We start from the raw sequence: 15,306 nt of genomic DNA, 5'->3' as shown, positions 1-15,306 counted from the left end.
TTTTTTGGAGCACTTTTAGATTCCCAGGAAAATTGAGAGGAAGGTTTCCCATTTACCCCTGTTCCCACACATGAATAACCTCCCCCATTGTCAACATCCCCCACTGGAGGGGCACTTTTGTACAATTACTAAATCTACAGTGACACATCATAATCAACCAAAGTCCATAGTTTACATTAGGGTTCACTCTTGGTGTGGTACATCTATTGGTTGGACCAATGTATAATGGCATATATCCATTGTTGTGGTATCATACAAAGCATTTTCACTGCCCTAAGATTCTTCTGTGCTCCACCTATTTATGTCTTCCTTCCCCCCAACCCCTGGTGATCACTGGTACATTTACTGTCTCCATAGTTCAATATGGCTGTATCATTTTGCATTCCCACCAGCAATAATGAGAGTTCCTGTTGCTCCACATTCCCGTCAGCAATTCGCATTTTCAGTGTTCTGGATTTTGGCCATTCTAATAAATGTATAGTGGCATCTAATATTAATTTGCATTTCCCTAATGACCTATGATATTAAGCATCTTTTCATATGCTTTTCTACCAACCGTATATCTTTTTTTTTTTTTTGGTGAGGTGTCCATTAAAGTCTTTGGCCCATTTTTCAACAAGGTTGAGTGTTTTCTGATTGTTGAATTTTAAGTGTTCCTTGTATATTTTGCATACCAGTCCTTTACCAAATGAGTCTTTTGCAAATATTTTCTGTCTGTAGCTTGTCTTCTTACTCTCCTGAAATGTCTTTTACAGAGCAGAAGTTTTTCATTTTAATGAATCCAGCTTATCAATTATTTCTTTCAAGGATAATGCCTTTGGTATTAAATCTAAAAAGTCATTGTTATACCCAAGGTCATGTAGGCTCTCTCCTATATCATCTTCTAGGATTTTTATAGTTTTGCATTTTATATTTAGGTCTATGATCTATTTTAAATAATTTTTGTGATGGGTGTAAGGTCTCTGTCTAGATTTTTCTTTTTGCATGTGGATATCCAATTGTTATAGCACAATTTGTTGAAAAGTCTATTTTTATTTTTGTTCCATTGCGTTGCATTGCTTCTTTGTCAAAGATAAGTTGACTATATTTATAAGGGTCTATTCTGGGGTCTCTTTTCTGTTCCATTTATCTATTTTTCTATCCTTTTTACAATACCACACTGTCTTGAGTACAGTAGTTTTATAGTATGTCTTGACTTTGGGTAGCGTCATTCCTCCAATTTTGTTCTTCTCCATCAGTATTGTGTTGACTGGTGTCATTCTAAGAAGAGGAGACTAGGACATAAACACGAACAGAGGTAAGACCATGTGAAGACACCAGAGGAAGACTGTCATATGAAAACCAGGGAGAGAGGCCTCAGAAGAAACCAACCCTGATGACACCATAATCTCAGACTGCTAACCTCCAGAATAGTAAGAAAATACATTTCTGTTGTTTAAGCTACCTGGATAAGCTACACATTCCGTGATACTTGGTTGTTAGGACAGTCCCAGCAAACTAATACACCCCTTTCAAATCAATGCACAAAAATGGAGCTCAGATTGGGAGTGATATTCTCCCTCTTAGGGTGCTTTCTTGAGGCTGCTGGCACAGACATGCCCTTGGGGAACAGCTATGAGAGATTCTATATTTTATTCTCTCTTTGTATGTTATAACAAACTTTGCTGTTACCAGCATCATGTGTTTGGGGGGCCTGGGTAATCATGCATTTTGTGCAACAAGGTAGATGTTCAATAAATCTTAATTGCATGGATAGAAAGACACATAAAAAGGTAGTGCGTAAAGCTGGAAATTGGAAGAGCTCATTCTGGTATGTTGAAATTGATCAAGAAAATGGATAGGAAACTTTTCAGCTTTCCCAAAAGCAATATTTTAGTTACTTACTTGAATCCTGATTTGCTCTATCCTGCAAAAAGACATTTTTGATTTATGTCTTTAATGAAACCTGCACTGAAGCAGAAGAGTAATATCTCTGCATGAATTTTAAAAATCTGCTTCATAGGATAAATGGAAGAAACTTGAACCTTACATTTATTAGAAAATGATAGATAATCTTAATAGATAATATAATGGTACTATAATAAACTGGGGTTCTTCAGAAAAGCACAAATCAGATAAAACATTTCCCATAGGATTAGTCAGTGAACTAAGAGGAAGTACTGAATCAAAAATATACAATGGAGTAAAGTATATAAATTATAGAAGAACACGTATTCTCCATGCTTACTTTGCAGTGAGGATACATATTGTAAAGTATAATAATGAACTATTATTAGCTATGATTAAGTAGAAATAAGAGTGAGGTGTTATAGAAAAGCTTTAAAAAAAAATACCAGAGAGAACAAAGTGCTGTCATTGGGATTCCTCAGGAATAAACTCTGCAATGGAGATTTGCATGGAGGAATTTTATTAAGGAGGGTTCTTGGGAGCAACATATGAGAGAAGGATTGAAGGAAATAAGGGTAGGCAGTGAGAGAAGTCGAACACACTGCCTGTCACCCTCCTTGAGTATTATTACAAAAACCACAACATTGACAGATACTAGTCAATCATATAAGAGGAGATAAGTCATAACAAGGTAAGTATACTGGAAGGTGTGCTTGGTTAAACCAAAGCATAGCTTAAATAAAGCACCTAGTTTACACCTAGATTTCATAGCCTATGAATGCCTTGAACTAAATCTAGCCCACACCCCTCCCATCATACTAGCACAAGCCAATCAAATAAAACATTCACCTAACATTTAAAATATAGAGGATAGATATTTAAATACTAACGGCGCTATAGAGAAAGTACTGTAAGGGAATGATGAAACATTAAAAGTAACAAAAAGCAAAGCCTACCCCTTGTACCATTTGCATGATGATTTAACTAGCAAAATTTTAACAAAGAGAACTTAAGTTAAACCACTCGAAACCAGATGAGCTACTTATAAACAGTTACTAGAACGAAATCATCTATGTGGCAAAATAGTGAGAAGATTTATAAGTAGTGGTGACAAGCCTAACAAGCCTGGTGATAGCTAGTTGCCCAGAAAAAGAATTTCAGTTCAACGTTGCACAATACTAAGAACCGCTTATAAGTTTCAATGTATATTTAAACGTTAGTCTAAAAAGGTACAGCTTTTTAGAGATGGGTACAACCTTAACTAGCGAGTAAAAACAAACAACACCATAGTTGGCTTAAAAGCAGCCACCAATTAAGAAAGTGTTCAAGCTCAACAATAAATATATCTTAATAGCAATATTAAATTAACTCCTAGTCTTATTACTGGAATAATCTATAAAATTACAGACGCAACACTGTTAATATGAGTAGCAAGAAATATTTCTCTTTGTACAAGTTTACATCAGCAACAAATAATATACTGATAATTAACAGTAAATAAATATAGCTCAACACTAGACTATCTATTAAACATACTGTTAATCCAACACAGGTGTGCACCCAAGGAAAGATTAAAAAGAGTAAAAGGAATTTGGCAAACACAAACCTCACCTGTTTACCAAAAGCATCACCTCTAGCATCATTAGTATTAGAGGCAATGCCAGCCCGGTGACGACTGTTAAACAACCGAGGTATCCTGACCGTGCAAAGGTAGCATACTCATTTGTTCTCTAAATAAGGACTTCTACGAATGGCCACAGGAGGGTTTTACTCTCTCTTACTTTTAATCAGTGAAACTGACCTCCCCGTGAAGAGGCGGGTATAAGAAAATAAGACGAGAAGAACCTACAGAGCTTCAGTTAGTTAATCAAAAAAAAAAAAAAAAAAGATTAAACCACCAAGGGATAACAAAATTTCACATGGATTGATAATTTTGGTTGGGGTGACCTCGGAGCACAAAAAACCCTCTAAGTGATTAAAGCTTAGACCCACTAGTCAAAGCATATTATCTACTTACTGATCCAAAAGAATTGATCGACAGACAAGTTACCCTAGGGATAACAGCGCAATCCTATTCTAGAGTGCATATCGACAATAGAGTTTATGACCTCAGTGTTGGATCAGGCCATCTCAATGGTGTAACCGCTATTAAAATTTCATTTGTTCAACGATTAAAGTCCTACGTGATCTGAGTTCAGACCGGAGCAATCCAGGTCAGTTTCTATCTGTTATGTATTTCTCCCAGTACGAAAGGACAAGAGAAATAAGGCCCACTTTAAACAAGCACCTTTAAAGCAATTAATGACATAATACCAACTTAATAAGCAAACACTAAACAACCACCCAAGACCAGGGTTTAGTTAGGGTGGCAGAGCCTGGTAATTACATAAAACTTAAGCCATTATACCCAGAGGTTCAAACCCTTTCCCTAACAAAATGTTTATAATTAATATCCTAATGCTTGCTATTCCTATTCTCTTAGCCATAGCATTTTTAACATTAGGAGAACAAAAAATCCTAGGCTGCATACAACTCCGAAAAGGACCAAACATTGTAGGACCACATGGCCTACTTCAACCCATTGCCGATGCAATCAAACTATTCATTAAAGAACCACTATGACCAGCTACATCCTCCACCTCCATATTCATCATCGCACCGATCCTAGCTCTGACTCTAGCCCTAACAATATGAATTCCCCTACCCATGCCATACCCCCTCATTAACATAAACCTAGAGGTGCTATTTATACTAGCCATATCAAGTCCAGCCATGCACTCTATCTTATGGTACAGATGAGCCTCCAACTCAAAATATTCATTAATTGGGGCTCTACAAGCAGTAGCACAATCTCATAGGAGGTAACACTAACAATTATTCTCTTATCTGTACTCCTAATAAACGGGTTTTTCACCCTATTAACCCTCACCACAACACAAGAGCAACTATGGTTGATCTTCCTATCATGGCCACTGGCCATAATATGATTTATTTCTACCCTAGCAGAGACCAACCAAGCCCCGTTCGACCTAACAGAAGGAGAAACCGAGCTCTTATCCGGTTTTAATGTAGAATACGCAGCAAGCCCTTTCGCTATGTTTTTCTTAGCAGAATACAGTAACATCATTATAATAAATACTCACAGAAATCCTGTTCCTGGGAGCCTTTCATAACCCACATACACCAGAGCTATATACAATCAACTTCATCATCAAAACACTGTTATTAACAATATCCTTCCTATGAATTTGAGCATCCTACCCTCGATTCTTATATGACCAGTTAATACACTTTCTCTGAAAAAATGTCCTGCTTTTAACACTAGCCCTGCGCATATGACATGTATCACTACCCAGCATAATGGCAAGCATCTCCCCACAAACATAAGAAATATGTCTGATAAAATAGTTATTTTGATAGAGTAAATAATAGAAGTTCAAGCCCACTTATTTCTAGAACTATAGGAATTGAACCTACCCTTGAGAATTCAAAATTCTCCATGCTACCATATTACACCACATTCTATAGTAAGGTCAGCTAAATAAGCTAACGGGCCCATACCCCGAAAATGTTGGTTTATGTCCTTCCCGTACTAATAAACCCCATTATCTCTATCATTATTTTAGCAACTGTCGTCTTAGGGACTATGGTTGTAATAACCAGCTCCCACTGATTACTAGTCTGAATTGGGTTTGAAATAAATATGCTAGCCATTATCCCCATTATAATAAAAATCTTCAACCCACGAGCCATAGAAGCGTCCACTAAATATTTCTTAGCGCAAGCCATTACATCCATATTACTTATAATAGCAGTCATCATTAATGTACTCTATTCCGGACAATGAACCATTACAAAAATATCTAACCCAGCAGCATCAACAGTAATAACAATAGCCCTGGCCATAAAGCTAGGACGATCCCCCTTTCACTTTGGAGCGCCCGAAGTAACACAAGGCATCCCATTAACAGCATGCCTAATCCTGTTGACATGACAAAAACTTGCGCCTCTATCAGTCCTTTACCAAATCTCGCCATCAATCAACCTAAGCCTAATACTATCCGTATCCATGTTGTCCATTCTAATCGGAGGGTGAGGTGGGTTAAATCAAACCCAACTCCAAAAAATCATGGTCTACTCATCAATCACCCACATAGGATGAATAACAGCCATCTTACTATACAACCCAACTATGACAACTCTAAACCTCGTAATCTACATTATAATAACTCTCACTATATTCGTATTATTTATTCCCAGCTCAGCCACCACTACATTATCCCTATCCCACATATGAAATGATACATATTCTCACAGCCCTTACCCTAGCCGCCCTGCTATCGATAGGAGGACTCCTGCCACTGTCAGGTTTCATGCCCAAATGAATAATTATCCAAGAAATGACAAAAAACAATAACTAATAGCCATACTTAGCCTGTATTTCTACATGCGACTCACATACTCCACAGCACCGACCACATTCCCCTCCACAAACAACATAACAATAAAATGGCAATTTGACTCTACAAAGCAAATAATCCTCCTACCAACCATGATCGTAATATCCACAGTACTCCTGCTTCTCACACCAATACTACCCGTGTTGGAATAGGAGTTTAGGTTAAACCAGACCAAGGGCCTTCAAAGCCCTGAGCAAGTATAATTTACTTAATTCCTGCCTAATAATTGTTGCAAGACTATATCCTACATCAATTTAATGCAAATCAAACACTTTAATTAAGCTAAATCCTCACTAGATTGGTGGGATACATCTCCCACGATGAGTTAACAGCTAAATACCCTAGTCAACTGGCTTCAATCTACTTCTCCCACCGCCCCAGCAGAATTGAAGCTGCTTCTTTGAATTTTCAATTCAATATGGACAATTCACCACAGGGCTTGGTAAAAAGAGGACTTAACCTCTGTCTTAGATTTACAGTCTAATGCCTACTCGGCCATTTTACCTATATTCATAAACTGCTGATTATTCTCAAACAACCACAAAGACATCTGTACTTTATACTTGCTGTTTGGTGCCTGAGCCAGAATAGTAGGTACCGACCTGAGCCTACTAATTTATGCTGAACTAGGCCAACCCAGAACACTGCTCAGAGACGACCAAATCTACAACATGGAAGTAACAGCCCATGCATTTGTAATATTTTTCTTTATAGTCATGCCCATCATAATTGGTGGCTTCGGAAATTGGCTGGTGCCTCTAATGATCAGAGTATCTGATATGGCTTTCCCCTGTACAAATAACATGAGTTTTTGACTACTCCCTCCTTTCTTATTATTGCTGGCATTGTCAATAGTTGAAGCCAGTGCAGGTACAGGCTGAACTGTGTATCCTCACTTGGCCAGAAATTTAGCACATGCAGGGGCTTCAGTTGACCTTACTACTTTTTCCCTACATTTAGTTGGCATGTCCTCAGTTCTAGGGGCTATTAATTTTATTACCACTATTATCAATATAAAGCCACCTGCTATATCCCAGTATCAAACACCACTATTTTTACTATCAGTATTAATCACAGCAGTATTACTTCTATTATCCTTCCCTGTACTAGCAGCCAGAGTCACTATATTACTAACTGAAATTTAAACACAACCTTTTTTGACCCTGCAAGGGGAGGGGATCCAACCTTGCATCAGCACCTGTTCTGATTCTTTGGACACCCTGAAGTATATATTTTAATCCTGCCCAGTTTCGGGATATTTTCACACATTGTAACCTATTACTCAGGGAAAAAAAGAGCCTTTCGGATATATGGGCATGGTGTGAGCTACAATATCAATCGGATTCTTAGGGTTCATTGTATGAGCCCACCACCTGTTCACAGTAGGTGTAGATGTTGACACACGAGCATATTTTACATCAGCCACTACAATTATTGCTATCCCAACAAGGGTAAAAGTGTTTAGTTGAATAGCAGCACTCCACGGGGGTAATATTAAATGGTCCCCAGCCATGATGTGGGCCCTAGGTTTCATCTTCCTTTTCACATTCGGCAGGCTAACAGGTATTGTCCTAGCTAATTCATCATTAGATATTGTCCTTCATCATACCTACTACATAGTTGCACATTTTCACTATGTCTTCTCAATGGGAGCTGTCTTTGTTATCATAGGAATGTTTGTACACTGATTCCCACTATTCTCAGGATATACACTCAACTCAACATGAGCAAAAATTCACTTCGTAATCATATTTGTAGGTGTCAACATAACCTTCTTCCCACAACATTTCTTAAGTCTATCCAGCATGCCTCGACGATACTCTGACTACACAGATGCCTACACAACATGAAATACTATTTCATCAATAGGCTCATTCATCTCACTAACAGTTGTCATATTGATAATTTTCATTATCTGAGAGGCATTCGCATCCAAACGAGAAGTCCTAGCAGTAGAACTTACTACTACAAACTTAGAATGGTTAAATGGATGTCCTCCATCATATTATACGTTTGAGGAACCAACTTATGTCAATCTAAAATAATCAAGAAAGGAAGGAATTGAACTCTCTTTTATCGGTTTCAATCCAACACCATAACCACTATGTCTTTCTCCGTAAACGAGGTATTAGTAAAAATTTATGTAACTTTGTCAAAGTTAAGTCACAGGTGGAAATCCTGTATATATCTATGGCATATCCTTTCCAACTAGGATTTCAAGATGCAACATCACCCATCATGGAAGAGTTACTACACTTTCACAACCACACACTAGTAATTGTCTTCTTAATTAGTTCTCTGGTTCTTTATATCATTTCACTAATGTTAACAACTAAGCTAACATATACCAGCACAATAGACGCACAAGAAGTAGAAACCATTTGAATGATCTTACAGGTCATTATTTTGATTTTAATTGTCCTGCCATAACTGTGGATCCTCTACATGATAGATGAAATTAACAACCCATCTCTTACGGTAAAAACTATAGGTCACCAGTGATATTGAGGTTATGAGTACACTGACTATGAAGATTTAAGTTTTGACCCCTATATAATCCCAACATCAGACTTAAAACCAGGGGAGTTATGACTGCTAGAAGTAGACAACCTAGTAGTGTTACCCATAGAAATAACAATCCGAATACTAATCTCCTCCGAAGATGTATTGCACTCATGAGCTGTACCTTCCCTAGGCCTAAAAACAGATGCAATCCCAGAACGCCTAAATAAAACAACCCTAATATCAACACCACCAGGTTTGTATTATGGACCGTGTTCAGAGATCTGTGAGTCAAATCATAGTTTCATGCCTATTGTCCTCAAACTAGTACCCCTAAACTACTTTGAAAAATGATCCACATCAATACAATAAACTCGGTAAGAAGCTAGGCAGCGTTAACCTCTTAAGTTATAGAGCTAAGACTCTCCTTAATGGTATGCCACAATTAGATACATCAACATGATTCATTACCATTTTATCTATGTTTCTAGCACTGTTTATTATCTTTCAACTAAAAGTCTCAAAGTACACTTATTACTCCAACCCAGAGTCAACACACACCAAAGTGCAAAAACAGTCCATCCCTTGAGAAACAAAATGAACGAAAATCTATTTGCCTCTTTCATAACCCCGACAATAATAGGTCTCCCTGTAGTTATTTTAATTATTATGTTTCCAAGTATTTTATTTCCAACATCAAATCGACTAATTAATAATCGCATAATTTCTCTTTGACAATGACTAGTCCAACTCACAACAAAACACATAATAAGCATCCACAATCACAAGGGGCAGGCTTGATCATTAATACTAATGTCACTCATTCTATTTATTGGGTCAACCAACCTTCTAGGGCTACTACTCCACTCATTTACACCTACCACGCAGCTCTCAATAAATGTAGGAATAGCAGTTCCCCTATGAGCTGGCTCTGTGATTACAGGTTTTTGTAACAAAGCAAAAGCATCTTTAGCTCACTTCCTACAACAAGGAATACCCACTCCCTCATCCCTATACTAGTAATTATCAAGACTATCAGCCTATTTATCCAACCAGTATCACTACCGTGCAATCAACAGCCAATATTACAGCAGGAAACTTGTTGATTCATCTAATCAGAGGGGCAACTCTAGCATTAATAAGTATCAGCACTGCTACAGCTTTTATTACATTCATCATTCTTACCCTACGTACTATCCTCGAATTTGCCGTTGCTATAATTCAAGCCTATGTGTTTACCCTCCCAGTAAGCCTCTACCTACATGACAATACATAATGATCCACCAGACCCATGCATACCACATAGTAAACCCCAGTCCTTGACCTCTAACAGGAGCCCTTTCAGCCATCTTAATGACATTGGGCCTAATCATGTGATTCCACTTCAACTTGATAATATTATTAATATTAGGCCTACTAACTAATACTCTAACAATATATCAGTGATGACGAGATGTCATTCGAGAGAGTACTTTCCAAGGCCATCACACACCAATCGTTGAAAAAGGGCTTCGATATGGGATAGTCTTCTTTATTATCTCAGAAGTCCTCTTTTTTACTGGCTTCTTTTGAGCCTTCTATCACTCAAGCCTCACCCCTGCACCTGAATTAGGCGGGTGCTGGGCACCAACAGGCATTCGCCCTCTAAACCCTCTAGAAGTACCGCTCCTCAACACTTCTGCACTACTAGCCTCTGGTGTGTGTATTACTTGAGTCCACCACAGCCTTATGGAAGGAAATCGCAAGCACGTACTCCAAGCCCTCTTTATTACAAGCGCCATAGGTGTATATTTTACACTCCTACAAGCCTCAAAGTACTATGAAACTCCATTTACAATTTCAGACAGAGTATACGGATCAACTTTCTTCATGGCCACAGGATTCCACTGACTGCACGTAATCATTGGGTCCACTTTCCTTATTATCTGTTTCCTACGCCAATTAAAATACCACTTCACATCCAACCACCACTTCGGCTTTGAAGCCGCTGCTTGATACTGGCATTTTGTAGATGCTGTATGACTATTCCTTTACATATCTATCTATTGGTGAGGCTCATAATTCTTTTAGTATTAATTAGCACAACTGACTTCTAATCAGTCAGTTTCCATAGAGCCCGAAAAAGAATAATAAACTTAATACTGGCCCTACTGACAAACACAGCACTGGTCTCATTGCTCGTACTCATCTCCTTCTGACTCCCCAGCTGAATATTTACACAGGAAAAGCAAGTACCTATGAATGTGGGTTTGACCCCATAGGATCTGCCTGCCTGCATTTTTCCATAAGATTTTTCCTAGTAGCAATCACATTTCTTCTCTTCAACTTAGAAATTGCCCTCCTACTTCCCCTCCCCTGAGCAACTCAAACAAATAATCTAAAAACAATACTCACCATAGCTCTGCTCCTAATCTCATTATTGGCAATTAGCCCAGCCTATGAATGAACACAAAAAGGACTAGAATGAACTGAATATGGTATTTAGCTTAAAATAAAACAAATGAATTCGACTCATTAGATTATGACTAAACTCCTAATTACCAAGTGCCTTTAGTATACATAAATATTATTATAGCTTACACAGTATCCCTTGTAAGACTGCTAATACATCAATCCCACTTAATAGCCTCACTATCACATCTAGGAGGCATGATGTTATCACTATTCGTCATGGCAACTCTAATGATCTTAAACTCACACTTCACCTTATCCAGCATACTACCAATCATCCTGTTAGTGTCCGCAGCCTGTGAAGCCACACTCGGATTATCCTCGTTAGTAATAGTGTCAAATATATATGGCACCGACTACGTGCAAAACCTTAACCTCCTCCAATGTTAAAATTTATTGTTCCTACGATTATACTAATACCCCTGACTTGATTATCAAAAAATAATATAATTTGAATTAATGCTACAGCCCATAGCTGCTAGTTAGCCTCAGAAGCCTGTTTCTCCTTAATCAGTTTAATGATAATAGCCTTAATTTCTCATTAATGTTCTTTTCCGACTCCTTATCTGTACCGCTATTGATGTTAACAATATGACTCCTACCACTAATATTAATAGCCAGCCAATCTCACCTGCTCAAAGAATCACTAACCCTAAAAAGCGATACCCCACTATAATAATCATATTGCAAACATTTTTAATCATAACATTTACCACCAAAGAACTAATTTTATTTTACATTATATTCGAGGCTACACTAGTTCCTACACTCATCATCATCACTCAATGAGGTAACCAAACAGAACGGTTCAATGCAGGGCTCTATCTTCTATTCTTTGCACTAGTCGGATCACTCCCACTTATAGTAGCATTAATATATATCCAAAACACTACGGGGTCTCTAAATTTCTTAGTACTCCAATACTGAACCCAAACATTACCCAACTCCTGATCCAACGTCTTCATATGACTAGCCTGCATAATACATTTTATGGTAAAAATACCCCTCTATGGCCTCCACCTTTGACTACCCAAAGCACACATAGAAATCCCCATCGCAGGCTAGTCCTTGCAGCCGTATTACTAAAACTCGGGGGCTATGGCATGCTACAAATTACAGCAATACAGAATTCATAGCATACCCTTTTCTTATGAGAATAATCATAACCAGTTCAATCTGTCTACACCAAACAGACCTAAAATCACTTATCACATATTCTTCCATCAGCCATATAGCACTTGTCATTGCAGCTACTCTCATCCAGACTCCTCGAAGTTACATAGGAGTCACCACTTTAATAATCGCCCACGGCCTCACATCATCTATAGTATTCTGCCTAGCAAACTCAAATTATGAGTGAGTCCATAGCCAAACAATAATCTTAGCCCGAGGCATACAAACCTTCCTCCCATTAATAGCCACTTGGTGACTGTTAGCAAGCCTAACAAACTTAGCCTTACCCACAATTATTAATCTGACCAGAGAACTGTTCATAGTTATATCGTCCTTCTCATGATCAAATTTTACCATTATCTTAATAGGAACCAACACCGTAATTACAGCCTTATACTCTCTCTCTCTCTATATATATATATACTAATTACAACACAGTGCAATAAATACACACACCATACACCCTCTTTCACACAAGAAAATGTCCTTATAGCCCTTCACATTCTACCCTCCTACTCTTGTCACTAAACCCCAAAATCACCCCAGGCCCACTGTATTGTAAATATAGTTTTAAAAAAGCACTAGAATGTGAATCTAGTAACAGAAGACTGAAATTTCTTATTTACCGAGGAAGTATGCAAGAACTGCTGATTCATGCCCCCATGCCTAAGAGCATGGCTTTTTCAAGCTTTTAAAGGATAGTAGTTATCCTTTGAGATTAAGTCACAACAAAGGACTCAACTGGTCTTAGGGAGAGCTACGGAAATAGGAGGGTCCTTAGAGTTGTTTCCCATTGACAAAAGGAGATAGAATTTTTATCTTCTCACAGTCACTGGACATAAGCTTCCTCTGGGGGTGGGGCATAACCTTAGAAGAGGCAGCTCCTTCGGCTGAGGGTAAGTCCTCAAGAGGGACTCAGATTTGAATCTTTGGCAAGCATCAGTCTCAGAAACTGGAGAAATGAATGCCTTGGTTCTGAGGGGGGATCTGGGAAGTGAACCATGTAGCCAACCACAGTCCACCCTGGCACTATTAATTGCTATTTGCCTCATAAACATCTTATCAAGGAATATCTTATCAAGGAATATCTCCTCCAAGGAATCAAGGAATATCTCCTCCAAGATTCAAATTTGTCTCTTTTCCTACAGAAAATTACAAGAGAAAGGATAGAGGGGTAAGCTATGTCTTCTGCTGCTGCTAGTCTATGGGGTCAATCAAAGGAAAATATTACAAAAGAAAATTACTCAGATCAGAATGTAAAGATATTAAAAACTTGTGCCATATGTAAAGTATATAACAGGCAATGACATTCATACACAAAACAGATGTCCTCTAGATTGTGAGTTCTTTGAAATCAGGGATTATGTCTTATTCATCTTTGTATGCCAAACACCTGCCACAATGTCTTGCAAAGAATGCTTGGTAAATATTTTATGACTGAGGGAGCCAATTAATTAAGAAATTGGTGAATATAAATTCTGTGCTTACATTCAAAATTCATTTCAACTCTCTAGTAAATGATTTGTCTGAGATTGACTGCGGTACTTTTTAAATAAAGTTGTGAACATAAAAAGTATCCTCACAGGCTTTTATCATGGGAATTATATAGTTTACTAAAAGGAATTTAAAGTTCTTTTTCTAAAATTGGTATATAGTAGCCTGTGTTATTCAACAAATACTATTAAAGCTAGCATATATTGATTAAGGATAAATTACATGACAAGATGCTTCTAAGTGTTAGGAAGTAGGATAAATAATGCATAATTCCTTCCTCCAAGGAACTTATAGTTTTCTAGTGATGGTAGCATTTATGTGAAAACTAATTTTGATTCGACAAAATAACATAAGAATTAAGTAGAAGTATGTGGTTGAGAGTGATAATTCTTTACTCAGCTACCATTATTCCCTCCTTGAGTGACAGAATCAATTTTTAGCTGGATACATAACCCCCCAGAGTAATTTTTCCCCAGCCTCCTTTATTGCTGCAGTAACCATGTGTTATGGACTGAATATTTGTGTCCACCCTAAAATTCATACTTTGAATTTTAACCCCCAATATGATGATATCAGGAAGTGAGACCCTTGGGAAGTGATTAGATCATGACAGTCAAGCCCTCATTAGTCCCCTTACCAAAGAGATCCCAAGAGCTCCCTCACCCCTTATACCCTGTGGGGACACAGTGAGAAGATGGTGATCCATGAACCAGGAAGAAAGTTCTCACCAGACACTGAATCTGCCAGCTCCTGAGCTTTTCAGCCTTCAGACTGTGAGAAATAAATGTCTGTTGTTTAACCACCTCAGGTTTTGGTATTATTGTTATAGCAGCTAAGCTAAGACACCATGTGACCAATCTCTGGGGGAAGGAGGGTAACCAAGTATTCTGTGAGATTCCAAGAAAGTCTTTTTAAAAGATGCTGACTCTTTCCCTCCAGCTGAATCCCTAGAATGGGGACATAATGAGCAGAGTTCCAGAAACCGTCGTGTACCATGAGGTAACCATGAGGAAGGAAGCCACATGCTGAGAATAGTAAACAGTAAACAGCCTGAGTCTCTGGTGATTATGAAGCCACCACACTACCAGTGGGAAACAAAAAAAAACTTCTGTCATTCTTAATCCCCTTTATCTTGCTTATATTTGTTTGTATACTTGATTAAATAAGGGCAAACCTAGGATACTAGAGGAGTGAAAAAGCAATAATTTATTCTTATAGGAGAATTAGGAGTTGTAGGGAGGAGGTATCTTTTGAGGTAGACCTGGGAGAATGAGAAAAAGTTGTTCATCTATAAATTCTGAATTCAACTTTTATCATTAGCCTGAAAAAAATTAGAGGT

General features: G+C 37.9%; 2 pseudogenes; both read left to right on the top strand.

The window, feature by feature from the left end:
• The first annotated feature begins 8,537 nt into the window (after nucleotides 1-8,537).
• On the top strand, nucleotides 8,538-9,203 carry LOC117203057 (cytochrome c oxidase subunit 2-like; annotated as a pseudogene).
• A 243-nt stretch (nucleotides 9,204-9,446) lies between these two features.
• LOC117203056 (ATP synthase subunit a-like) lies at nucleotides 9,447-10,125 on the top strand (annotated as a pseudogene).
• The last annotated feature ends 5,181 nt before the right edge of the window (nucleotides 10,126-15,306 follow it).

This window comes from Orcinus orca, chromosome 3 (genome assembly GCF_937001465.1).
Source record: "Orcinus orca chromosome 3, mOrcOrc1.1, whole genome shotgun sequence".
NCBI lineage: Eukaryota > Metazoa > Chordata > Mammalia > Artiodactyla > Delphinidae > Orcinus > Orcinus orca.
The sequence above is the reverse complement of the archived record's forward strand: the minus strand, read 5'-3'. Positions and strand labels throughout refer to the sequence as shown.